Source organism: Panulirus ornatus, chromosome 55 (assembly GCF_036320965.1).
Source record: "Panulirus ornatus isolate Po-2019 chromosome 55, ASM3632096v1, whole genome shotgun sequence".
Classification (NCBI taxonomy): Eukaryota; Metazoa; Arthropoda; class Malacostraca; order Decapoda; family Palinuridae; genus Panulirus; species Panulirus ornatus.
In genome coordinates, this window is record NC_092278.1 from 16,045,231 (window position 1) to 16,071,138 (window position 25,908).

General features: G+C 46.9%; 1 protein-coding gene across 3 annotated transcripts in view; it reads left to right on the top strand.

The window, feature by feature from the left end:
* The window catches only part of REPTOR (repressed by TOR), a 180,177-nt gene that overhangs the window by 6,092 nt on the left and 148,177 nt on the right, over window positions 1–25,908 (top strand). The window contains exon 1 of one of the 3 annotated variants that reach the window (XM_071692854.1): window positions 18,710–19,116. The exons of 1 other annotated variant lie outside the window; for it this stretch is intronic. The gene's annotated coding sequence lies outside the window, so the exon portion shown is untranslated. Of the gene's footprint in view, window positions 1–18,709; window positions 19,117–25,908 lie in introns of those variants that run through there. One more of the 3 variants, XM_071692851.1, reaches the window with a different exon arrangement.

Below are 25,908 nucleotides of genomic sequence, written 5' to 3' on the forward strand. Positions count from 1 at the left end.
GTGTTACGGGAGAGAATCTGATGCTTGTGTGGCGGTCTCTTAAGCTTAAAGCTTTGTGTCATGTTTTTCCTCCTATCTACACACACACACACAACACACACACACACACACACACACCAGCCTTGGTCATAAGGCAAGTGAAGTTGCTTCTGATCTTATTAAATCCTCGTCAGTATAAACAAGTGAACATCACAGATTGCACCAATGCTCTGATTCGATCCTGTTACCATATTCTGTTCCTTTCCTTTTTTCAAAAGCCTAAATTTGGAATACATTTTAATATGATAGTAACACACTGCCTCCAAATAATTATGGGTTCAATCTTTATCAGCAAAATTATTAATAGTTTGTATTAGTGCATAAAGGAAGTATCCCGTCAGCTACGAAGCGAAAAAGTTGAAAACTTTCATTAGTTTCCGAAACCCTTGGGTAAACACCTCCCTCACATCACCTCTTTCTCATTATTCTTTATTTTTACTAGTTCCAAGACTGGTATCTGTGCCTTGTCTTTATAATCGTTTCTATGGTATATGGGGAAGCTATATACATGCATCATATATTCTATATTTAAATCTATACAGGTTTGATATAGATCCCTGGACACTGTGTTCCCTCACCACCCTATTCATAAACAAATTAGCAGCCCTGATGACATCACGCGTCCCTGATGTAGACCCACCATTACCTGGAACAACAACACGCGCTTCTACTCACACACACGCTACACAGTCTTCAGAAAAACGTCTCTGCTTCTCGTAGATTCCCTCCTACACCAGATATTCGTATGACCTTGCACAAGGCATATCTCTATTTCTGTCAACCGTATGTTTTCTCCAAATCCATATATGCCACATAGAAATCCTTTTCTTTCTTTAAGTATTCCTCAAATGACGTTCTTTAAAGGAAACCCATGCTCCAACAAGTCCGTCTTCCAATTCAAAACACACGAGATTTTTAAGGAAATTACACAAGTGTTCGCTTTTAAACACACGTTTTCTGTGTTGGCTGTTGACCTTGTGGTTGTGTTTTCAGGAGTGACTTCGTCATTGTAGCCACGAGAACACATGAGTATATTTAGATGACCTTCGTGTACGTACATACGTATGTCCCTTTTTTGGCATTCTGCATTATGATTAATGCGATGTGCCCTGCCTGTGAAATAGCAGATACTGTTTATTATGTCCCAGTGGATGTAGTCATTCTTAGAATATACAAAATACGTAAAAAAAAGGATAAATGATATTTATGTTGATGTCTTTATGATGAAGATACTCAGCCATGCACAGAAATAAGTAAAGATGGAAATCAGGATATGAACTGAAGATAATTATGGCTTTTATATAAACAAGGTCAAGATAACGAAAATAGTTTTTGGATATGGTCCCTAAATTGGTCGACCATTAATTAAGATAAGTTTGACACTTGTGGTTCCACTTGACAGCTTTAGAGAAGCAATAAGAGAGAGAGAGAGAGAGAGAGAGAGAGAGAGAGAGAGAGAGAGAGAGAGAATATTAAGATGAACTTAGGAGGGAATCAGTGTCAGCCATATTGTGGAGTTGAAACGCTTACGGCATTGAATATAACAGTTGTGGGAGCGTGTGTTGTGTGTGTGTGTGTGTGTGTGTGTGTGTGTGTGTATGTTGTGTGTATGTTGTGTGTGTGTGTTGTGTGTGTGTGTGTGTGTATGCGTGTGGTGTGTGTGTGTGTGTGTCTCTGTGTGTGTGGTGTGTGTATGTGTGTGTGTGTGTGTGTCTTGTGTATTGTGTGTGTGTGTGTTGTGTGTGTGTGTGTGTGTGTCTGTGTTGTGTGTTTTGTGTGTTGTGTTTTGTGTGTTGTGGGAGCGTTTGTTGTGTGTGTGTGTGTGTGTGTGTGTTACGGGAGAGAATCTGATGCTTGTGCTGCTGTCTCTTAAGCTTAAAGCTTTGTGTCATGTTTTTCCTCCTATCTACACACACACACACACAACACACACACACACACACACACACCAGCCTTGGTCATAAGGGAGGTGAAATTGCTTCTGGTCTTATTAAATCCTCGTCAGTATAAACAAGTGAACATCACAGATTGCACACATGCTCTGATTTGATCCTGTTACCATATTCTGTTCCTTTCCTTTTTTCAAAAGCCAAATTTTGTATACATTTTAATGAAGATAGTACGACTCTGCCTCATATAATTTGGTTCATTTTTACCAGCAAAATTATTAATAGTTTGTAGTAGTGCATAAAGGAAGTATCCCGTCAGCTAGGAAGCGAAAAAGTTGAAAACTTATTAGTTTCCGAAACCCTTGGGTAAACACCTCCCTCATATCACCTCTTTCTCATTATTCTTTATTTTTTACTGATTCCAAGACTGGTATCTGTGTCTTGTCTTTATAATCGTTTCTATGGTATATGGGGACGCTATATACATGCATCATATATTCTATATTTAAATCTATACAGGTTTGATATAGATCCCAGGACAATTTTGTTCCCTCGTTTTCTATGAAAGTATTTAGGACAGACTGAGCTATTACTTCCAGCTTTGGGTATTTAGTAAGGCATTCTTCCTGTATAAGTTTTGAGAGCCTGTTCATCCCCACAGCCGTAGTTTACCACAGGGGTGGTAGATGGCGCGCGTGGCAGTGTTGCCAGATGTAGGTCACTGCGTAACTGTTTACTACCCCAGCTGAGGTGACATTGCTTTCTAAAACGTTACATATAGGGTAAAAAAAAAAAAAAAGTATCAGGGGAAATTCGGTGCCATTTAATAATGTTTGATTAACTGGTTAATCAGGAAAATTCTGTGCCATTAATGATGTTTGATTAACTGGTTAATCAGTTGGCCAAACATAAGAGCAATGAAAGGAGACGGAGTAAGCGACCAGGAGTGGTGTCTAAAATTTTGGATGGGAGTTTCAAGCAGGGCCAGTAGACAGACTCGATTGTTTAATTGGACCATTAGACCATTGATTCTCGCCTTATTCATTGTGGCTGCGCTAGTCTTGCAAGGTCGAACCATCAGGTCCCAAAGACTCACTTAGGGTCAATATGGCGACGGACTGGGAAGTGAACGGGTCTTGATTTATCCCTTTTTCTTCTTATTATTATTATTCAACTATGCTGTGATAAACGGAGACATTTCGACTAAGTTAACGTAAGGTTCGAGAGTCCCTATTTACGTAATGTCACCTACATTTAGCATTAAACAAAGACTTCTTCCCTGGCCACAAAGCTCTGTGAGTGAAGGCAACAAAGACCTGGGAACGTTCAAAACAAACATGACATAGACAAATTCAATGAAGGATTAACATGACTGACAATTTAACACAATTTAGTAAATACGTTTTGATTAGAGTACCTGGTTATTGCAGTGTTGGTGGCAGTGACCAGGTTTAACATTTTGATTGGAGTACCTGGTTATTGCAGTGCTGGTGGCAGTGACCAGGTTTTAACATTTTGATTGGAGTACCTGGTTATTGCAGTGTTGGTGGCAGTGATCAGGTTTTAACATTTTGATTGGAGTACCTGGTTATTGCAGTGTTGGTGGCAGTGACCAGGTTTTAACATTTTGATTAGAGTACCTGGTTATTGCAGTGTTGGTGGCAGTGATCAGGTTTAACCAGCTGGCCAGATAGACCAAGGTGCCCAAGGACACGATGGGACAAGCTACACAAACCTGCATGCATGGGACAGCTACAGATGAACCAAGTGGCACATGATGTGGCTGGACGTCTGATGAGGTCTGGCCCAGCTTCGCGCATTGGCAAGCTTCTCTCTCTCTCTCTCTCTCTCTCTCTCTCTCTCTCTCTCTCTCTCTCTCTCTCTCTCTCTCTCTCTCTCTCTCTTTCTCTCTCTCTCGTGACAAGATTGTAGATATTTCAGTTGACCACCTCTTGATGTGTCGAAGTCGCTCTCATGTGTGCCAAATCTGCTTTATTTATTTTCTCATGTACTCATACGATGAATGTATAGCTGTTGAGTTATGTTGTTTATAGAAAGTGTTTCATAAACTTCCGCCTTTGAGAGAACTAGCTAAAGCTAAGTCGCATTGTATGGAAGTAAGGTTGACTAGCCGTAGATAAAGGGTACTGATTGGAAAGATGTGGTATATAGGGGACGACGTGCTGTTCGTGGACTTGAACCCGTGCGTGTAAACTGGCCGGGAGCCTGGTTGTGGTGGATAGGGAGCTGTGGTTTCGAATCTCAGAATGGTTACACATCACAATTACCTTGCTAAAGGGATCAGTTTTGGAATCATTTCTGTTGCTGATTTGACTGGTCATCGATCCTTTTTCGTACGAGTGGAATCAGACTGGGCATATGTATGTTAGAAACAGGACTGTTCCCTTACGCACGCCACTTGTCATGTCTAACCATTGTGAGACTAATGAACAAATGTTGTACATCGAATGAGCCAACGTACTCTTCTCCAACAGGATTATTAGCACTTGAAATCATTCGCCAGTAAGAGTAGTCGACAGCAGCATCATATGTTATGATAACATTAGGTTCTATTGTACGATTCATTGTAGTCCCCCATGCTAGGAAGCCATTTTCTTGAAGTGGAGGGAAATGGTTTCGTAAATCTTAATTTTAGTATATTTGAATGAACGAAGGTTAATTACTCAAAATTCAAAGATAAACTGTTTTAAATAAGAACATACTAAGAATGGATTATATGGGTCTTATAGATATAACATATCTTAAGAAGTTCATAAAAGGAGTCGTAGATTCGGAGCGATACGAAACTTTTCGTTGTGGTTTCGGTACATTTCACATGACGGCTTGAAAATGGATGTGAGCCAACGAGGCGTTTTCTTCGTCTTCATCACTTAAACAAGGTGGGACTGAGATGTTTGTCTATAGCAAGCCAATGGGGTGACAGTTGCAATGTTTCCCTGCTCGAAAGACAGTAAAATACTGAAGTGGATAAAATCATGAAGACGTGTGTGATATATGTGTGGAGGGCAAGAATTTGAAATCCGCGTCGAAAAATATTTGCTTTAAATTTTGATTGTGTTAGAGAGCTGAGTATGGAAATTTTGATTGTGTTAGAGAGCTGAGTATGGAAATTTTGATTGTGTTAGAGAGCTGAGTATGGAAATTTTGATTGTGATAGAGAGCTGAGTATGGAAATTTTGATTGTGTTAGAGAGCTGAGTATGGAAATTTTGATTGTGTTAGAGAGCTGAGTATGGAAATTTTGATTGTGATAGAGAGCTGAGTATGGAAATTTTGATTGTGTTAGAGAGCTGAGTATGGAAATTTTGATTGTGTTAGAGAGCTGAGTATGGAAATTTTGATTGTGTTAGAGAGCTGAGTATGGAAATTTTGATTGTGTTAGAGAGCTGAGTATGAAATTTTGATTGTGTTAGAGAGCTGAGTATGGAAATTTTGATTGTGATAGAGAGCTGAGTATGGAATTTTGATTGTGTTAGAGAGCTGAGTATGGAAATTTTGATTGTGTTAGAGAGCTGAGTAAGGAAATTTTTGATTGTGTTAGAGAGCAGAGTATGGAAATTTTGATTGTGATAGAGGGCTGAGTATGGAAATTTTGATTGTGTTAGAGAGCTGAGTATGGAAATTTTGATTGTGATAGAGAGCTGAGTATTGAAATGATTTTGATTGTGATAGAGAGCTGAGTATTGAAATGATTTTGATTGTGATAGAGAGCTGAGTATTGAAATGATTTTGATTGTGATAGAGAGCTGAGTATGGAAATGATTTTGATTGTGATAGAGAGCTGAGTATGGAAATGATTTTAATTGTGATAGAGAGCTGAGTATTGAAATGATTTTGATTGTGATAGAGAGCTGAGTATGGAAATTTTGATTGTGTTAGAGAGCTGAGTATGGAATTTTGATTGTGTTAGAGAGCTGAGTAAGGAAATTTTTGATTGTGATAGAGAGCTGAGTATGGAAATGATTTTAATTGTGATAGAGAGCTGAGTATGGAAATTTTGATTGTGTTAAGAGCTGAGTATGGAAATGATTTTAATTGTGATAGAGAGCTGAGTATGGAAATGATTTTAATTGTGATAGAGAGCTGAGTATGGAAATTTTGATTGTGATAGAGAGCTGAGTATGGAAATTTTGATTGTGATAGAGAGCTGAGTATGGAAATTTTGATTGTGATAGAGAGCTGAGTATGGAAATGATTTTAATTGTGATAGAGAGCTGAGTAAGGAAATTTTTGATTGTGTTAGAGAGCTGAGTAAGGAAATTTTTGATTGTGATAGAGAGCTGAGTATGGAAATGATTTTAATTGTGATAGAGAGCTGAGTATGGAAATTTTGATTGTGTTAGAGAGCTGAGTATTGAAATGATTTTGATTGTGATAGAGAGCTGAGTAAGGAAATTTTTGATTGTGTTAGAGAGCTGAGTATGAAATTTTGATTGTGATAGAGAGCTGAGTATGAAATTTTGATTGTGTTAGAGAGCTGAGTATGAAATTTTGATTGTGTTAGAGAGCTGTGTATGGAAATTTTGATTGTGTTAGAGAGCTGTGTATGGAAATTTTGATTGTGTTAGAGAGCTGAGTAAGGAAATTTTTGATTGTGTTAGAGAGCTGAGTATGGAAATTTTGATTGTGTTAGAGAGCTGAGTAAGGAAATTTTTGATTGTGTTAGAGAGCTGAGTAAGGAAATTTTTGATTGTGTTAGAGAGCTGAGTATTGAAATGATTTTGATTGTGATAGAGAGCTGAGTATGGAAATGATTTTGATTGTGATAGAGAGCTGAGTATGGAAATGATTTTGATTGTGATAGAGAGCTGAGTATGGAAATGTTCATTGTATATCAAATAAGCATAGCAGAATATCTCTGTTTCACAAGCAGGAGTACACACACACACACACACACAACACACACACACCACACACACACACACTCACACACACACACACTCACACACACACACACACACACCACACACACACACACACACACACACACTCACACACACACACACACAAAAAAAAAAAAAAAGTATCAGGGGAAATTCGGTGCCATTTAATAATGTTTGATTAACTGGTTAATCAGTTGGCCAAACATAAGAGCAATGAAAGGAGACGTGAGTAAGCGACCAGGAGTGGTGTGTAGGGTCGTCCAGAGTGGTGTGTAGGTCGTCCAGAGTGGTGTGTAGGGTCATCCAGACTGGTGTGTAGGGTCGTTCAGACTGGTGTGTAGGGTCGTTCAGACTGGTGTGTAGGGTCCGTCCAGAGTGGTGTGTAGGGTCTTCCAGAGTGGTGTGTAGGGTCGTCCAGACTTGTGTGTAGGGTCGTTCCAGAGTGGTGTGTTAGGGTCGTCCAGAGTGGTGTGTAGGGTTCGTCCAGAGTGGTGTGTAGGGTCGTCCAGAGTGGTGTGTAGGGTCGTCCAGAGTGGTGTGTAGGGTCGTCCAGAGTGGTGTGTAGGGTCGTCCAGAGTGGTGTGTAGGGTCGTCCAGAGTGGTGTGTAGGGTCGTCCAGAGTGGTGTGTAGGGTCGTCCAGAGTGGTGTGTAGGGTCGTCCAGAGTGGTGTGTAGGGTCGTCCAGAGTGGTGTGTAGGGTCGTCCAGAGTGGTGTGTAGGGTCGTCCAGAGTGGTGTGTAGGGTCGTCCAGAGTGGTGTGTAGGGTCGTCCAGAGTGGTGTGTAGGGTCGTCCAGAGTGGTGTGTAGGGTCGTCCAGAGTGGTGTGTAGGGTCGTCCAGAGTGGTGTGTAGGGTCGTCCAGAGTGGTGTGTAGGGTCGTCCAGAGTGGTGTGTAGGGTCGTCCAGAGTGGTGTGTAGGGTCGTCCAGACTGGTGTGTAGGGTCGTCCAGAGTGGTGTGTAGGGTCGTCCAGAGTGGTGTGTAGGGTCGTCCAGACTGGTGTGTAGGGTCGTCCAGAGTGGTGTGTAGGGTCGTCCAGGGTGGTCTGTAGGGTCGTCCAGAGTGGTCTGTAGGGTCGTCTAGACTGGTGTGTAGGGTCGTCCAGACTGGTGTGTAGGGTCGTCCAGAGTGGTGTGTAGGGTCGTCCAGACAGGTGTGTAGGGTCGTCCAGAGTGGTGTGTAGGGTCGTCCAGAGTGGTGTGTAGGGTCGTCCAGACTGGTGTGTAGGGTCGTCCAGAGTGGTGTGTAGGGTCGTCCAGACTGGTGTGTAGGGTCGTCCAGACTGGTGTGTAAGGTCGTCCAGAGTGGTGTGTAGAGTCGTCCAGAGTGGTGTGTAGGGTCGTCCAGACTGGTGTGTAGGGTCGTTCAGACTGGTGTGTAGGGTCGTTCAGACTGGTGTGTAGGGTCGTCCAGAGTGGTGTGTAGGGTCGTCCAGACTGGTGTGTAGGGTCCTCCAGACTGGTGTGTAGGGTCGTCCAGAGTGATGTGTAGTTTCGTCTAGACGTGTGTAGGGTCGTCCAGACTTGTGTGTAGGGTCGTCCAGAGTGGTGTGTAGGGTCGTCTAGACGTGTGTAGGGTCGTCCAGAGTGGTGTGTAGGGTCGTCCAGAGTGGTGTGTAGGGTCGTCCAGAGTGGTGTGTAGGGTCGTCCAGAGTGGTGTGTAGGGTCATCCAGACTGGTGTGTAGGGTCGTCGAGACTGGTGTGTAGGGTCGTCCAGACTGGTGTGTAGGGTCGTCCAGAGTGGTGTGTAGGGTAGTCTAGACTGGTGTGTAGGGTCGTCCAGAGTGTTGTGTAGGGTCGTCCAGAGTGGTGTATAGGGTCGTCCAGAGTGGTGTGTAGGGTCGTCCAGAGTGGTGTGTAGGGTCATCCAGACTGGTGTGTAGGGTCGTCGAGACTGGTGTGTAGGGTCGTCCAGACTGGTGTGTAGGGTCGTCCAGAGTGGTGTGTAGGGTAGTCTAGACTGGTGTGTAGGGTCGTCCAGAGTGGTGTGTAGGGTCGTCCAGAGTGGTGTGTAGGGTCGTCCAGAGTGGTGTGTAGGGTCGTCCAGAGTGGTGTGTAGGGTCGTCCAGAGTGGTGTGTAGGGTCGTCCAGAGTGGTGTGTAGGGCCTCCGACTCTGAGCAACGGTGAGAAGACTTTACAAAATCCTATGTAATGTGTTTCTCATCTGGTCTGTGCAGGTCCACACACGAGTGTAAAACCTCACAGACCGTTGATCCGTTTCCCTTTAAAATTTCCCCTAATTGATGCAGAGTTCGGGTTTGGGGGGTTTTAAGTTTTGGGGTGCTTATTGATTGACAAACATAGTTTTAGCGAGCTTAGCGAAGGCACCATTTTAAAAAGGGGGCATGGAAGCCCCCCTTCCCTTTCCCCCAAAACCCCGAGGTATTCCCTCAACTTTGACCTAAGGTTGTCAAGTCTTGTATCAACTCTCATACATTTAGTGAGACTTTGCATTTTGCAAGGTTAGGTTAGGTCCATTTCCTAGCCTCTCCAGGTCATTTTTTTTTAAAAAAACCCTTTTAAGGTGGGGTCAACATTGATCGTGTCTGGGGGAAGAAGACAAGACGAGCATAAAGTGGTTGTGACGAGATGAAATGTTAGGTTAGACATCACGCCCTTTGTAATACTTTTAAAACTCAATAGCCAGCTTCGATAACAAGGGGTGTATAGAGGATGGGTGAGGCTGAAGATGAAGTTAATGAACTGCAAGATGGATGCGTGTCAGAGCCATGGTGTGAAAGGGGCCACTTATATATTTTCCCTAGTGTGAGAATGGGAAGGTTTGTATGATAACTCTCCCAGAATACACTGGGTTGCCTCACGCATCGTGCACTCACGCTACAAGGAAGTGTGGTGACAGACGAGGTACAGGTACAGCTGTGTGGTGGCAGACGAGGGCCGGGTAAGCGTGTGGGGGCCCAGACGGGGCCCAGTCAGCTGTGTGGGGGAGACGGGCCAGGTACAGATGGGTGGTGGTAGACGAGGTACAGGTGCAGCTGTGTGGTGACAGACGAGGCCACGTACAGCTGTGTGGTGGCAGACGAGGCCAGGTACAGATGTGTGGTGACAGGCGAGGCCAGGTGCAGCTGTGTGGGGGGCAGAGAGGCCGGTCAGTGTGTGGGGGCAGACAGGAAAAGGGTTTACAGCTTTTGTGGGGCAGACGAGGCCAGATACAGCTGTGTGGTGGCAGACGAAGTACAGGTACAGCTGTTTGGTGGCAGACGACGCCAGGTGCAGCTGTGTGGTGGCAGACGAGGCCCAAGGGGGTTTTTAACGGGGCCTCGTGTGTTTGGCAGGGTGGTCTCAGCGGGCCCAGGTACAGGTGTGGGGTGTGGCAGCGGGCCCGGGTTACGGGTGTTTTTTTGGTGGGCGCGGGCCGGGTTTACAGGTGTGTGGTGGGGGCAGCGGGCCCGGGTACAGGGTGTTTTTTGGGTGGGGGGGCAGCAGGCCAGGAAACGGTGTGTGGTGGGGGCCCGGGGAAGCCAGGTACAGGGTTGGTGGCGGCAGCGGGGAAAGGTACGGGTGTGTGGTGGCGGCAGCAGGCCAGGTACAGGTGTGTGGTGCGGCAGCAGGCCAGGTACAGGTGTGTGGTGGCGGCAGCAGGCCAGGTACAGGTGTGTGGTGGTGGCAGCAGGCCAGGTACAGGTGTGTGGTGGTGGCAGCAGGCCAGGTACAGGTGTGTGGTGGCGGCAGCAGGCCAGGTACAGGTGTGTGGTGGCGGCAGCAGGCCAGGTACAGGTGTGTGGTGGCGGCAGCAGGCCAGGTACAGGTGTGTGGTGGCGGCAGCAGGCCAGGTACAGGTGTGTGGTGGCGGCAGCAGGCCAGGTACAGGTGTGTGGTGGCGGCAGCAGGCCAGGTACAGGTGTGTGGTGGCGGCAGCAGGCCAGGTACAGGTGTGTGGTGGCGGCAGCAGGCCAGGTACAGGTGTGTGGTGGCGGCAGCAGGCCAGGTACAGGTGTGTGGTGGTGGCAGCAGGCCAGGTACAGGTGTGTGGTGGCAGGGTGGTCTCATACAGGTGTGTTGTGGCGGTAGCAGGCCAGGTACAGGTGTGTAGTGGCGGCAGCAGGCCAGGTACAGGTGTGTGGTGGTGGCAGCAGACCAGGTACAGGTGTGTGGTGGTGGCAGCAGGCCAGGTACAGGTGTGTGGTGGCGGCAGCAGGCCAGGTACAGATGTGTGGTGGCGGCAGCAGACCAGGTACAGGTGTGTGGTGGTGGCAGCAGACCAGGTACAGGTGTGTGGTGGTGGCAGCAGGCCAGGTACAGGTGTGTGGTGGTGGCAGCAGACCAGGTACAGGTGTGTGGTGGTGGCAGCAGACCAGGTACAGGTGTGTGGTGGTGGCAGCAGGCCTGGTACAGGTGTGTGGTGGCGGCAGCAGGCCAGGTACAGATGTGTGGTGGCGGTAGCAGGCCAGGTACAGGTGTGTAGTGGCGGCACAGGCCAGGTACAGGTGTGTGGTGGTGGCAGCAGACCAGGTACAGGTGTGTGGTGGTGGCAGCAGGCCAGGTACAGGTGTGTGGTGGCGGCAGCAGGCCAGGTACAGATGTGTGGTGGCGGTAGCAGGCCAGGTACAGGTGTGTAGTGGCGGCACAGGCCAGGTACAGGTGTGTGGTGGTGGCAGCAGACCAGGTACAGGTGTGTGGTGGTGGCAGCAGACCAGGTACAGGTGTGTGGTGGCGGCAGCAGGCCAGGTACAGGTGTGTGGTGGCGGCAGAAAGCCAGGTACAGGTGTGTGGTGGCGGCAGCAAGCCAGGTACAGGTGTGTGGTGGTGGCAGCAGGCCAGGTACAGGTGTGTGGTGGCGGCAGAAAGCCAGGTACAGGTGTGTGGTGGCGGCAGCAGCCAGGTAACAGGAAGCCTAGCACCGATTACAGGTAACCCAGCCCCGATAACAGGAAGCCTAGCACGATAACAGGAAGCCTAGCACGATAACAGGAAGCCTAGCACCGATAACAGAAGCCTAGCACCGATAACAGAAGCCTAGCACCGATAACAGGAAGCTAGCACCGATAACAGGAAGCTAGCACCGATAACAGAAGCCTAGCACCGATACAGGAAGCCTAGCACGATAACAGGAAGCCTAGCACGATAACAGGAAGCCTAGCACCGATAACAGGAAGCTAGCACCGATAACAGGAAGCCTAGCACGATAACAGGAAGCCTAGCACGATAACAGGAAGCCTAGCACGATAACAGGAAGCCTAGCACGATAACAGGAAGCCTAGCACGATAACAGGAAGCCTAGCACCGATACAGGAAGCCTAGCACCGATAACAGGAAGCCTAGCACGATAACAGGAAGCCTAGCACCGATAACAGAAGCCTAGCACCGATACAGGAAGCTAGCACCGATACAGGAAGCTAGCACCGATAACAGAAGCCTAGCACCGATAACAGGAAGCCTAGCACGATAACAGGAAGCCTAGCACGATAACAGGAAGCCTAGCACGATAACAGGAAGCCTAGCACCGATAACAGAAGCCTAGCACCGATAACAGGAAGCTAGCACCGATAACAGGTAACCCAGCCCCGATAACAGGAAGCTAGCACCGATACAGGAAGCCTAGCACCGATTACAGGTAACCCAGCCCCGATAACAGGAAGCCTAGCACCGATACAGGAAGCCTAGCACGATAACAGGAAGCCTAGCACCGATAACAGGAAGCTAGCACCGATAACAGGTAACCCAGCCCCGATAACAGGAAGCTAGCACCGATACAGGAAGCTAGCACCGATACAGGAAGCTAGCACCGATACAGGAAGCTAGCACCGATACAGGAAGCCTAGCACCGATAACAGGAAGCCTAGCACCGATACAGGAAGCTAGCACCGATACAGGAAGCTAGCACCGATACAGGAAGCTAGCACCGATAACAGGAAGCCTAGCACGATAACAGGAAGCCTAGCACCGATACAGGAAGCCTAGCACCGATACAGGAAGCTAGCACCGATACAGGAAGCTAGCACCGATAACAGAAGCCTAGCACCGATACAGGAAGCTAGCACCGATACAGGAAGCTAGCACCGATAACAGGAAGCTAGCACCGATACAGGAAGCCTAGCACCGATTACAGGTAACCCAGCCCCGATAACAGGAAGCTAGCACCGATACAGGAAGCCTAGCACGATAACAGGAAGCCTAGCACGATAACAGGAAGCCTAGCACCGATACAGGAAGCTAGCACCGATACAGGAAGCTAGCACCGATACAGGAAGCTAGCACCGATACAGGAAGCTAGCACCGATACAGGAAGCCTAGCACCGATAACAGAAGCCTAGCACCGATACAGGAAGCTAGCACCGATACAGGAAGCTAGCACCGATACAGGAAGCTAGCACCGATACAGGAAGCTAGCACCGATACAGGAAGCTAGCACCGATACAGGAAGCCTAGCACCGATACAGGAAGCTAGCACCGATACAGGAAGCCTAGCACCGATAACAGGTAACCCAGCCCCGATAACAGGAAGCCTAGCACCGATTACAGGTAACCCAGCCCCGATAACAGGAAGCCTAGCACGATAACAGGAAGCCTAGCACCGATACAGGAAGCTAGCACCGATACAGGAAGCTAGCACCGATACAGGAAGCTAGCACCGATACAGGAAGCTAGCACCGATACAGGAAGCCTAGCACCGATTACAGGTAACCCAGCCCCGATAACAGGAAGCCTAGCACCGATAACAGGTAACCCAGCCCCGATAACAGGAAGCTAGCACCGATAACAGAAGCCTAGCACCGATAACAGAAGCCTAGCACCGATACAGGAAGCCTGAGCGATAACGAAGCCCGGTTCCTATTACTGGTAACCCAGTCCCGATGACTGGTAACGTAATACAGGTAACAGGTAACTCGGTGCCGATAATAGGAAATCCATTACTGCGAAATGGTAACCCGTGAATGGTAATTGTTACCGATATTTAAGTATTCCAGTACTGATTTCTTGTTATATTGGTACTGATAACAGGTAACCCAGCCCCGATAACAGGAAGCCTAGCACCGATAACAGAAGCCTAGCACCGATTACAGGTAACCCAGCCCCGATAACAGGAAGCTAGCACCGATACAGGAAGCCTAGCACCGATAACAGAAGCCTAGCACCGATAACAGAAGCCTAGCACCGATAACAGAAGCCTAGCACCGATAACAGAAGCCTAGCACCGATAACAGAAGCCTAGCACCGATAACAGAAGCCTAGCACCGATAACAGAAGCCTAGCACCGATAACAGAAGCCTAGCACCGATAACAGAAGCCTAGCACCGATAACAGAAGCCTAGCACCGATAACAGAAGCCTAGCACCGATAACAGAAGCCTAGCACCGATAACAGAAGCCTAGCACCGATAACAGAAGCCTAGCACCGATTACAGGTAACCCAGCCCCGATAACAGGAAGCCTAGCACGATAACAGGAAGCCTAGCACCGATAACAGAAGCCTAGCACCGATAACAGGTAACCCAGCCCCGATAACAGGAAGCCTAGCACCGATAACAGAAGCCTAGCACCGATTACAGGTAACCCAGCCCCGATAACAGGAAGCTAGCACCGATAACAGGTAACCCAGCCCCGATAACAGGAAGCCTAGCACCGATAACAGGTAACCCAGCCCCGATAACAGGAAGCCTAGCACCGATAACAGGTAACCCAGCCCCGATAACAGGAAGCCTAGCACCGATAACAGGTAACCCAGCCCCGATAACAGGAAGCTAGCACCGATAACAGGTAACCCAGCCCCGATAACAGGAAGCTAGCACCGATAACAGAAGCCTAGCACCGATAACAGGTAACCCAGCCCCGATAACAGGAAGCCTAGCACGATAACAGGAAGCCTAGCACCGATACAGGAAGCTAGCACCGATTACAGGTAACCCAGCCCCGATAACAGGAAGCCTAGCACCGATTACAGGTAACCCAGCCCCGATAACAGGAAGCCTAGCACCGATAACAGGTAACCCAGCCCCGATAACAGGAAGCCTAGCACCGATTACAGGTAACCCAGCCCCGATAACAGGAAGCCTAGCACCGATAACAGAAGCCTAGCACCGATAACAGGAAGCCTAGCACCGATAACAGGTAACCCAGCCCCGATAACAGGAAGCCTAGCACCGATTACAGGTAACCCAGCCCCGATAACAGGAAGCTAGCACCGATAACAGGTAACCCAGCCCCGATAACAGGAAGCCTAGCACCGATAACAGGTAACCCAGCCCCGATAACAGGAAGCCTAGCACCGATAACAGGTAACCCAGCCCCGATAACAGGAAGCCTAGCACCGATTACAGGTAACCCAGCCCCGATAACAGGAAGCCTAGCACCGATAACAGAAGCCTAGCACCGATTACAGGTAACCCAGCCCCGATAACAGGAAGCCTAAGCACGATTACAGGTAACAGGTAACTCGGTGCCGATAATAGGAAATCCATTACTGCGAAATGGTAACCCGTGAATGGTAATTGTTACCGATATTTAAGTATTCCACAGTACTGATTTCTTGTTATATTGGTACTGATAACAGGTAACCCAGCCCCGATAACAGGAAGCCTAGCACCGATTACAGGTAACCCAGCCCCGATAACAGGAAGCTAGCACCGATAACAGAAGCCTAGCACCGATAACAGAAGCCTAGCACCGATAACAGAAGCCTAGCACCGATAACAGGAAGCCTAGCACGATAACAGGAAGCCTAGCACGATAACAGGAAGCCTAGCACGATAACAGGAAGCCTAGCACGATAACAGGAAGCCTAGCACGATAACAGGAAGCCTAGCACGATAACAGGAAGCCTAGCACCGATAACAGAAGCCTAGCACCGATAACAGAAGCCTAGCACCGATAACAGGTAACCCAGCCCCGATAACAGGAAGCCTAGCACGATAACAGGAAGCCTAGCACGATAACAGGAAGCCTAGCACCGATAACAGAAGCCTAGCACCGATAACAGAAGCCTAGCACCGATAACAGGAAGCTAGCACCGATACAGGAAGCTAGCACCGATAACAGGTAACCCAGCCCCGATAACAGGAAGCCTAGCACGATAACAGGAAGCCTAGCACCGATAACAGAAGCCTAGCACCGATAACAGAAGCCTAGCACCGATAACAGGTAACCCAGCCCCGATAACAGGAAGCCTAGCACCGATAACAGGTAGCTTAGCGTTGATAACTGTAACCAGTACCGATAACTGGTAACCAGTACCGATAACTGGTAACCAGTACCGATAACTGGTAACCAGTACCGATAACTGGTAACCAGTACCGATAACTGGTAACCAGTACCGATAACTGGTAACCAGTACCGATAACTGGTAACCAGTACCGATAACTGGTAACCAGTACCGATAACTGGTAACCAGTACCGATAACTGGTAACCAGTACCGATAACTGGTAACCAGTACCGATAACTGGTAACCAGTACCGATAACTGGTAACCAGTACCGATAACTGGTAACCAGTACCGATAACTGGTAACCAGTACCGATAACTGGTAACCAGTACCGATAACTGGTAACCAGTACCGATAACTGGTAACCAGTACCGATAACTGGTAACCAGTACCGATAACTGGTAACCAGTACCGATAACTGGTAACCAGTACCGATAACTGGTAACCAGTACCGATAACTGGTAACCAGTACCGATAACTGGTAACCAGTACCGATAACTGGTAACCCAGTCCCGATGACTGGTAACGTAATACAGGTAACAGGTAACTCGGTGCCGATAATAGGAAATCCATTACTGCGAAATGGTAACCCGTGAATGGTAATTGTTACCGATATTTAAGTATTCCAGTACTGATTTCTTGTTATTTTGGTACTGATAACAGGTAACCCAGCCCCGATAACAGGAGGCCTAGTACCGATAACAGGAAGCTAGCACCGATAACAGGAAGCCTAGCACCGATAACAGAAGCCTAGCACCGATAACAGGAAGCCTAGCACCGAAAACAGGAAGCCTAGCACCGATAACAGGAAGCCTAGCACCGATAACAGGAAGCCTAGCACCGATAACAGGTAACCCAGCCCCGATAACAGGAAGCCTAGCACCGATAACAGGAAGCCTAGCACCGATAACAGGAAGCCTAGCACCGATAACAGGAAGCCTAGTACCGATAACAGGAGGCCTAGCACCGATAACAGGAAGCCTAGCACCGATTACAGGTAACCCAGCCCCGATAACAGGAAGCCTAGCACCGATAACAGGAAGCCTAGCACCGATTACAGGTAACCCAGCCCCGATAACAGGAAGCCTAGCACCGATAACAGGAAGCCTAGCACCGATAACAGGTAACCCAGCCCCGATAACAGGAAGCCTAGCACCGATAACAGGACGCCTAGCACCGATACAGGAAGCCCTGAGCCGATAACGAAGCCCGGTTCCTATTACTGGTAACCCAGTACAGATAACCTGTTGCTAGTAACCAGTACATATTACTGGTAACTCGTTACCGATACATTTAACCCAGTACCGATGCTGGTAACCCAGTGCCGATAACAGGTAGCTTAGCGTTGATAACTGGTAACCAGTACCGATAACTGGTAACCCAGTACCAATACATGTAACCCAGTACCGATAACTGGTAACCAAATACCCGTGAGAGTTATATCTCGCTGGCAGTCGTACCAGCGACCACATACACAACGTAAACACAACATGCTTATGTATTGAACCATCTCTTGTCATCACTTAATTTGTCTTTTTTTAATGTAAAAATAAGTTATAGGCTTTGATTATGGCGACAAATGTAAGTTCATATAATTTTCCAAAGTTCACACACACACACACACACACACACACACACACACACTCACACAGTGGCCAAGATGGGCGGAGGTAAACATTTAGAGATTGAACGAAAGATAACGTAATAGCAGTTTGATTTAAAGTTATAAGTAAATATGTATGCTCTTGGGTCTGTGTGTATGTATGTATGTATGAATGTATGTGTGTATTTGTACTGGACGGGGATGGAGGTCTACACTAATATGGCCCCATATCTTCATCTTGTAATCTCTCTGGCGGTATTGATGCCTGCCACTACTCCTTCGTTGATATATACACATTTACATCCACTCACATCGCCAGTCAAAACACACTAAAGTCATTATTTGGCCACAGAATGACTGGCATCAGAATGTATCAAACATTGATGTCGACTCTCTCTAGTTACCCTAAACATATTCTCGTTTTCTGTTGCAGACACTCCCAAGGGGGGAGATGCGCATTTCTACCACCAGATGGCAGAGTAATACTCTTTTTATCGATCGCTCTTCTCAGAAACTTCCCGACATCTTTTCTCTCTCCAGGACTGCCACTCTACTATATTATTGATTCGTTGTTTTATCGTCAAAACAAGCGATTAAATGCTATTCCAGATATTGTATTATAAGTATAGAGTAGTTTTTACAGGTACTTAAATTGTAGTATGATTGATATTGAGCGAATTTGATATAGTTTGTTAAATTATCGAAGTTAAAGGGGTTGGCAAGCCACCAAAACAGTATACGTCATCTTGACGTCACGGTTCTCAAGGTCTTCATAGGAGAGTTTGCAGATACCACTTAACTCTCAGGTGTTTGTGGACCGACCGTAAAACGGATTTGCGGTAATTTTTATGGATAATAAGCAACACTGAAAGCTTCACGAAAATGCTTGAAATTAGAGAACTACAGAAATTTCGTGATTTCGTTCAAAAAGCTGGATGTGGGAATATTCCAGAAGACCATGTGGTGGCCATGTTTACAGCCCGTTTCATAGCCGCATGTGTCCTTCCACCTGATTGGCTAGTACTTCAATACATGAGAGAGCTAGGCGGTGATTGGCTGTAATATGTACTTCAGTGACCTCACGAGACTTCCTCGAGCAAGACCAAAACAAACCAGAGAGTGAAACCAGTGGTACTGAAACTACCCAGTGAAAATTGCATCCCAACGCTAGACAGACGAGTGCAGGCACGCGATATCACGGGGAATTAGTTGCATAAAGGTAATCGTGAGCATTTGGACACGTTAGCAATACTGACAGTTACCTTCCAAGTGGTTATCAGCTCCTGAAAAAAAAACATCGGAGAACAATACCAACATTGTGTTCGTCCTCATGGACTACTTGATCACTTTCAGATGAAAGTAGTTGCAGCCACAACAGTTGTTTTTGTGTAAAGCTCAGCGGCAACGAGGTGAAGTTTCCACGGGAACGAGCTCTGGGGGATGTTTAAGGAGTTTGATAGATAATAACTAAATTATCGCATTCATACAAGGTTAAGCCACCTACTTCCGTGTGACGGGCTGTGGGTAAGTACAGTTACTAATTAAAATCTATTTCGTATATTAACTATATTTCTTGTGATCTATATATCCTCACTTGACTGTGTTATACTCTCGTATGGGGACAAAATAATAATTTCTCTACACATTTTAACGTGTTATCTAATCTTTTTTGGTAATGAGAAAAATCGATATATCCATATGGGTTAGTGTGGATGTATATATGTATATGTATATATGTATATATGTTACCCTTCTCGGTCACTGTGGAATGGGCCCTGCTGTTTCCTACACCCATGTGAGCAGTCCCTTTTTTTTTTTCTCTCTCTTTCCCGCGCTTCCCTGAACGAGATGGCCCCACGAGCAAGCGACATGTTTCCCGCCATTCTACAGGCGCGGGGGTTCCGCCTCACCCCATACATGGGTCACATGGGCTGGCACCAACCGACTCCCTCATTAATGGTGGCTTTTATTCCAAACCAAATATGCCCCGTGTGGGGGGGAAGAAATGCATGCATCCCCTGGGAGTGATGGTATGGAGGTCGTGGTTTTGTTGGGGAATCCGTTGTTAAGCTGTTAAATTGTGGTTATTGAGAGACTTAAAGTTGCGAACTGATTTCACCATTTGCCATCGCCCATTATCTTCCTGTTTTGTAGAGAATAAATTTGGGATAAAGGCTAATATCCTAGATTTTTTATGTAATTTATGTGTTTGTAATGAAAAGGTGCTTGAAGTCTAAGCTTGTGGACATTTTTTCGGGATTAAAGGAATATATTAATCAAAACAGAATGCGAAATTGTTGAAAAAGTAAAACAAAATGGCAACAGTTCTTTAAGGCTTCTGTACCATGGGCCCTGGACTGAGCTTAGTGACTATGTTTACGTCAAGGCTGTGGTGCCACATAAGTGTTTGTTTTGATAACATATTTACTTGTAGTACTTTTTTGTGTTATGTATTATCATGTATGTATTAGAAGAATTGTTTTATAAAATTTGCTAAAGTAGGATGAACATGGAAAGGCTAGCTGTGTGTATGTTAAACTCCCCAAACATTGTAGACGTGGCAACGCAGAGATTATTGACTGTGATCACGTGGTCTACCTGTGGGTGTGAATTCGGATTGTTATGACCGTGCAAGTCACAAGGAGTTGCATTATTCGTACAATTTAGCTGCTAGATTTTCTCCATGATCATTTTGAACGGTGTTTGAATGCAGAATAACGTCTTCTCTCGCTAGTTTATATATGTTATTCAACTTCTCCCGTTTCGTCTTATTTTGATTACGTAATGCCATGTTTCTTTGTTTCATTGTTGTTCTCTTGCTCAGGAATTTACTTTAATTTCCTTAAAATTTGGTTCGGTTTTTCTCGTGCGTTTCCAGCATTGACGTCACTCCCACTCTGGATTTTTTTGCTCGAAGACGGTATGTAGGGGTGTTGGCTTAGCTATTTTCTTACAGCTCTTGAATGTGAGCAGCATTATCGTACCAAGGTCCAGAGGGCGGGCGCCATGCATATCGGACAGACTTAATTTATCTTATTTACTCGGCTTACTTTTATTTTAAAAAACTGATGACAACTTATATTTATATTACTGTAAGTTAGATGAGGTAGGTATGAGACAAAGGAATGTATTGTTGAACGTTGCAAGCTGGTATGCAACCCGTAAACTTAAACTCTTTAAAAATTAAAAATTAATTATGTGTAATTGTGTGATATATGCTTAACTTTTTTTTTACTGATTTCGTCTTATATAAAAAAAAAGAAATATCTTTTAGATACACTGATTTTGAAACACTGGACAAAGAAATGACATTAGAGTGAGTATTCTTCTTCAGCAGTGCTTTTGAAACGGGCAAATGCATTCATATGATATCATTGCTCTTCAGAATAAAGTTATAAAAACTGGTTTGTGGGGTTATGAGGAAAGTTGTGAATGATAAAAGCAGCCAAGAATTTACTGCTAAGGTGAACTCTGGAACTACACTCATTTTCTGAAGGGTGTATAAAGTGGGTATATATATGTGAACTCTGGAGCTTCACTCATTTTCTGAAGGGTGTATAAAGTGGGTATATATATGTGAACTCTGGAGCTTCACTCATTTTCTGAAGGGTGTATAAAGTGGGTATATATATGTTATTATCTCACTCCCGGGAGAGCGCTGCAGTCTGTGAATTATTTACAGGTTATCTACGAGTTAATGTCATTTATTCTCTTTTTATTTCGATCGTGAATTACTCTGTTTTATTTGTCCAGTGTCCAGATACTGACACAGTTTTCTGGGAACTGCTTGAGTTCTTGCGTTTACGCTGATGTGGAAAGACAACCCCAAAGAATACGAAGGGATATGATTGCTCTAGTTAGTCCAGATGGGGTATGGGGTCCCTGTTGATATTGGTGAGGTCACCAGTATATATTCATACTATTCGCCATTTCCCGCGATAGCGAGGTAGCGTTAAGAACAGAGGACTGGGCCTTTGAGGGAATATCCTCACCTGGCCCCCTTCTCTGTTCCTTCTTTTGGAAAATTAAAAAAAAAAAAAACAGTATATATATATATATATATATATATATATATATATATATATATATATATATATGTATATATAGGGCTGAGTTAGGTCCAGTAGAAGAAGAGCTCTAGTGGATAGGGTTGACACAGGTTCATAATGGGTAGGGTACGTTTAGATAGGGTTCGAATAGGTTTGGTGGCTCTTGGTTGTGATTCGTCTGGTACCTCTGGGTTGTGATTCGTCTTGTCATGGTTGTGATGATAATTTATTTACCTAGCTGTTGTGACAATAGTGGTGGCACCAAGTGTCATAGTGTTCTGTGTTATTTATATATATATATATATATATATATATATATATATATATATATATATATATATATATATATATATATATATATAGACTTGATTATTAAAGAAGTAGAAGAAGAAGAAAAAATAGGCATATGAATTACATTTCAGTTCTCTGGAAGACGTAAATAAGTGAATATATCTTTTTGGTAAATTATCCATGATCAGTTCTTCCCTACCACCCCCACCTTATACCTTATACCTTCCCTTGTCATCAGCTGTTGTCCTACTGGTATCAGGAAAGTTGTATGTGTTGTTTGGCCTGGTTTTTAACAACTTAGATTGTGGGATTGTGAGAGTAAGAGTTAGGAAGCCATCCTAGGAGTGGTGGAAGCTTAGCTAGCTAGGTATACATGGCCTGGCTCGTCCTAAGCCATCCTAGGACTGGTGAATGCTCAGCTAGCTAGGTATGCATGGCCTGGCTCGTCCTAAGCCATCCTAGGACTGGTGAATGCTCAGCTAGCTAGGTATGCATGGCCTGGCTCGTCCTAAGCCGTCCTAGGACTGGTGAATGCTCAGCTAGCTAGGTATGCATGGCCTGGCTCGTCCTAAGCCATCCTAGGACTGGTGAATGCTCAGCTAGCTAGGTATGCATGGCCTGGCTCGTCCTAAGCCATCCTAGGACTGGTGAATGCTCAGCTAGCTAGGTATGCATGGCCTGGCTCGTCCCAAGCCATCCTAGGACTGGTGAATGCTCAGCTAGCTAGGTATGCATGGCCTGGCTCGTCCTAAGCCATCCTAGGACTGGTGAATGCTCAGCTAGCTAGGTATGCATGGCCTGGCTCGGTGCCCAGGAACTTGTGAGTGTTATTCTGGCAGTTATAAGCTGACCAGGCTGGTGCTTCAACCCCACTACTTCCTCCTCCCAACCCCAGCCAACCTTCATGACTTCCTGCCCAACCCCAGCCAACCTTCATGACTTCCTACCCAACCCCAGCCAGCCTTTCTTACTTCTTCCCCAACATCACCCAGCCTTCCTTACATACCTCCTCCCCAACTCTTAGCCAGCCTTCCCTAACTTCCTCCCCCAACCCCAGCCAACCTAACCTTCTTCCTCCCCAACCCCAGCCAGCCTTCCATACTTCCACCCCAACCCCAGCCAACCTTTCTTGCTTCCTCCTCAACCCCAGCCAACCTTCCATACCTCCTCCTCAACCCCAGCCAACCTTCCATGCCTCCTCCTCAACCCCAGCCTACCTTTCTTGCTTCCTCCTCAACCCCAGCCAGCTTTCCATTTTCCATACTTCCTCGCCAACCCCAGCCAGCCTTCCATACTTCCTCCTCAACCCCAGCCAACCTTCCATACTTCCTCCTCAACCCCAGCCAACCTTCCATACCTCCTCCTCAACCCCAGCCAACCTTCCATACATCCTCCTCAACCCCAGCCAACCTTCCATACCTCCTCCTGAACCACAGCCAACCATTCATACATCCTCCTGAACCCCAGCCAACCTTCCATACCTCCTCCTGAACCACAGCCAACCTTCCATACCTCCTCCTCAACCCCAGCCAACCTTTCTTGCTTCCTCCTCAACCCCAGCCAACCTTCATTCTGTGTCCTCCCCAACCGAGGCCAACCCCCTCCCCAGGAGACATTCACTGCTGCCCCTCGTATCCCCAGAGATTCTTGCCTCTCTGTCCCAGTACACTTGACCCATTATGAACCATCCCTGACTGTCCCAGAATATCCCATCCCTCACTTTTCCGCCTTAACCCAAACAGTTGTCCCGTCCCACCATACACTGTCACACAGCCATTCCTTTCTGTCCAGCACCGCCCTTTCTGTCCAGCACCACCCTTTCTGTCCGGCACCGCCCTCTCTGTCCAGCACCACCCTTTCTGTCCTGCACAACCCTTTCTGTCCTCCGCCACCCTTTCTGTCCAGCATCGCCCTTTCTGTCGTGCACCATCCTTTCTGTCCAGCACAACCCTTTCTGCCCTCTACCACCCTTTCTGTCTTCCACGCTTTCTGCTGTGCTCCACCCTTCTGTCCTCCACCACCCTGTCTGTCCTGCACCACCCTGTCTGTCCTGCACCATCCTTTCTGTCCTATACCACTCTTTCTGTCTTGCACAACCCTTTCTGTCCCGCACACCCTTTCTGTCCAGCACGACCCTTTCTGTCCTGCACAACTATTTCTGTCAAGAAGCAGCTCCCTTTCTGTCCAGCACCATACTTTATGTCTTCCACCGCTCTTTCTGTCCTGCACACCGCTTTCTGTCCAGCATCAACCTTTCTGTCCTGCACAACCCGTCTGTCCAGCTCCACCCTTTCTGTCCTCTATCACTCTGTCCTGCACAACCCTTTCTGTCCAGCACCACCCTTTCTGTCATGCACAAACCTTTCTGTCCAGCACAACCCTTTCTGTCCTCCACCACCCTTTCTGTCCTCTACCACCTTTTCTGTCCTTCACCACCCTTTCTGTCTAGCACCACCCTTTCTGTCTAGCACCACCCTCTCTGTCCTGCACCACTCTTTCTGTCCTGCACAACCCTATCTGTCCACCACCACCCTTTATGTCCTGCACAACCCTTTCTGTTCACCACCACCCTTTATGTCCTGCACAACCCTTTCTGCCGTGCACCACCTTTTCTGTCCTGCACAGCCATTTCCGTCCAGCACCACCTTTTCTGTCCAGCAACACACTTTCTGTCCAGCACCACCCTTTCTGTCCAGCACCACCCTTTCTACCCTGCACCACCTTTTCTGTCCTGCACAACCATTTCTGTCCAGCTACATCCTTTCTGTCCAGCACCACCCTTTCTGTCCAGCACCACCCTTTCTGCCCTGTACCACATTTTCTGTCCTGCACGATTCTTTCTGTCTAGCACTACCCTTTCTACCCTGCACCACCTTTTCTGTCCTGCACGATACTTTCTGTCCAGCACTACCCTTTCCGCCCAGCACCTCCCTTTCTGTCCACCACTACCCTCTCTGTCCTGCACCACCCTTTCTGTCAAGCACCAACTTTCTCTCCAGCACCACCCTTTCTGTCCAGCACCACCCTTTCTGTCCAGCGCCACCCTTTCTGTTCAGCACCACCCATTCTGACCTGCACCACCCATTCTGTCCAACACCACCCTTTCTGTTCTGCACCACACTTTCTGTCTTGCGCCTCCCTTTCTGTCCTGCACCTCCCTTTCTGTCCTAAACCGCCCTTTCTTCCCAGCACAACCTTTTCTGTGCAGTACCTCCCTGTCTTTCCTGCACCACCCTTTCTGTCCAACACCACCTTTTCTCTCCTGCACCATCCATTTTGTCCAGAAGTACCCTTTCTGTCCGGCTCCACCCTTTCTGCCTAGCACCACTCTTTCTGCCCTGCTCCACCCTTTCTGTCCAGCGAAACCCTTTCCTTCCAACACTACCCTTTCTGTCCAGTACCACCCTTTCTGTCCTGCACCACCCTTTCTGTCCAACACCACATTTTCTGTCCTGCACCATGCTTTCTATCTTGCACCACCCTTTCTGTCCAGCTCATTCCTTTCTGTCCTGCATCGCTTTTTCTGCCTAGCACCACCCTCTATTTTGCACCACCCTTTTTGTCCTGCACCACCCTTTCTGTCCAGCTTCACCCTTTCTCTCCTGCATCGCCCTTTCTGTCTGCACCATCCTTTCTACCCTGCACCACCCTTTCTGTCCAGCACCATTCTTTCTGTCCTGCATCGCCTTTTCCGTCCAGCACCACCCTTTCTGTTCTGCACCATCCTTTATGTCCAACGCTTCCCTTTCTTTCCTGCACCTCCCTTTCTGTCCAGCACCACCCTTTCTGTCCTACACCACCCTTTCTGTCCAGCACCACCCTTTCTGTCTTGCATCACCCTTTCTGTCCTGCACCACCATTTCTATTCTGCACCACCCAATCTGTCCAGCACCACCCTTTCTGTCCTGGGCCCCCATTTCTGTCCACCGCCACCGTTTCTGTCCATCACCGGTGTCACCGTTGTCTGTACATACTG